The 1959-nt window shown below is 52.7% G+C and overlaps 2 non-coding genes and 1 pseudogene across 2 annotated transcripts; all 3 read right to left on the minus strand.

Annotated features, from left to right (window-relative positions):
- Positions 1-146: 146 nt before the first annotated feature.
- LOC138555191 (U2 spliceosomal RNA) lies at positions 147-337 on the minus strand. The gene has a single exon (XR_011297974.1). It is a non-coding gene; the product is annotated as a U2 spliceosomal RNA (small nuclear RNA).
- A 630-nt stretch (positions 338-967) lies between these two features.
- On the minus strand, positions 968-1158 carry LOC138555254 (U2 spliceosomal RNA). Its single transcript, XR_011298031.1, has one exon. It is a non-coding gene; the product is annotated as a U2 spliceosomal RNA (small nuclear RNA).
- A 630-nt stretch (positions 1159-1788) lies between these two features.
- LOC138555209 (U2 spliceosomal RNA) lies at positions 1789-1959 on the minus strand (annotated as a pseudogene).

Raw genomic sequence — 1959 nt, forward strand, 5'->3', positions numbered from 1 at the left:
TTTTTTTCTCCTGTGACAGACACGACAGCACCTTTTCCAAGACAATGAAGAAAATGCATCCGAGTTCAACCCAAAAAGATTGCAAAGTGCACAAGTTTCCAGAATTGCTCAGTCTTTTTTTTTCACAGCATTGTTTTCCCCAAGTGGGGAAGTGCACCAGTCCTGGAGGTACTGCAATACCAGGTTGATGCGTGGAGTGGACAGAGCAAGCTCCCATTCCATCTCCCTGTTCCAAAAATCAATTTAATATATGGTCCCCAGATAGAGGACGTATCAGATATTAAACTGATAAGAACAGATACTACACTTGATCTTAGCCAAAAGGCCGAGAAGCGATGCCCACAAAGGGTTCACCGGAAAGACTGCTGCTCGGCAGCTACCCTGCTGACTCGGAGCAACGCTCTGCTGCAGAACCCCAGACTCCTCGGCCAGGAATATCATTTGCATGACCAGCATGCCCGGCGATATTTTGCATGGCTCCGCCCCCAGATTTCCAAGGGTCCCAGAGCGCCAGGGCCGAGGCGGCCAGGCACAGGCTGCAGAGCTCTGCCCAGCCAAGCTGCAGCCTCGGCCTGGCACTGGCCCCGTCACCTAGCGGCGAAAGTCACCCTCAGCTGCCCAGGGGATGTTCCCCCAAGTGCGTCCCCCTCAGATAAGGCTTGGCCGTTCGGGGCCTTTCAGGGGTGAGGCAGGGCAAGGACAGTGTCCCCCATCTCCTCCTTGTGGGGCTGCTGCTGCAGGCCGAGTCTGGCTGGCTGGCTGGCTGGCTGGCTGGCACCTTTGCTTTGCAGCTCCCGTGAAAAGCGAGCAAAGGGGCAGACTTTTTTTCTCCTGTGACAGACACGACAGCACCTTTTCCAAGACAATGAAGAAAATGCATCCGAGTTCAACCCAAAAAGATTGCAAAGTGCACAAGTTTCCAGAATTGCTCAGTCTTTTTTTTTCACAGCATTGTTTTCCCCAAGTGGGGAAGTGCACCAGTCCTGGAGGTACTGCAATACCAGGTTGATGCGTGGAGTGGACAGAGCAAGCTCCCATTCCATCTCCCTGTTCCAAAAATCAATTTAATATATGGTCCCCAGATAGAGGACGTATCAGATATTAAACTGATAAAAAAAGAAACTACACTTGATCTTAGCCAAAAGGCCGAGAAGCGATGCCCACAAAGGGTTCACCGGAAAGACTGCTGCTCGGCAGCTACCCTGCTGACTCGGAGCAACGCTCTGCTGCAGAACCCCAGACTCCTCGGCCAGGAATAGCATTTGCATGACCAGCATGCCCGGCGATATTTTGCATGGCTCCGCCCCCAGATTTCCAAGGGTCCCAGAGCGCCAGGGCCGAGGCGGCCAGGCACAGGCTGCAGAGCTCTGCCCCAGCCTCGGCCTGGCACTGGCCCCGTCACCTAGCGGCGAAAGTCACCCTCAGCTGCCCAGGGGATGTTCCCCCAAGTGCGTCCCCCTCAGATAAGGCTTGGCCGTTCGGGGCCTTTCAGGGGTGAGGCAGGGCAAGGACAGTGTCCCCCATCTCCTCCTTGTGGGGCTGCTGCTGCAGGCCGAGTCTGGCTGGCTGGCTGGCTGGCTGGCTGGCACCTTTGCTTTGCAGCTCCCGTGAAAAGCGAGCAAAGGGGCAGACTTTTTTTCTCCTGTGACAGACACGACAGCACCTTTTCCAAGACAATGAAGAAAATGCATCCGAGTTCAACCCAAAAAGATTGCAAAGTGCACAAGTTTCCAGAATTGCTCAGAATTGCTCAGTCTTTTTTTTTCACAGCATTGTTTTCCCCAAGTGGGGAAGTGCACCAGTCCTGGAGGTACTGCAATACCAGGTTGATGCGTGGAGTGGACAGAGCAAGCTCCCATTCCATCTCCCTGTTCCAAAAATCAATTTAATATATGGTCCCCAGATAGAGGATGTATCAGATATTAAACTGATAAGAACAGATTTTTTTTTTTTTTTTTT

The sequence above is a fragment of the Ambystoma mexicanum genome, unplaced genomic scaffold (assembly GCF_040938575.1).
Source record: "Ambystoma mexicanum isolate Mex_15411 unplaced genomic scaffold, UKY_AmexF1_1 Mex_scaf177, whole genome shotgun sequence".
Classification (NCBI taxonomy): Eukaryota; Metazoa; Chordata; class Amphibia; order Caudata; family Ambystomatidae; genus Ambystoma; species Ambystoma mexicanum.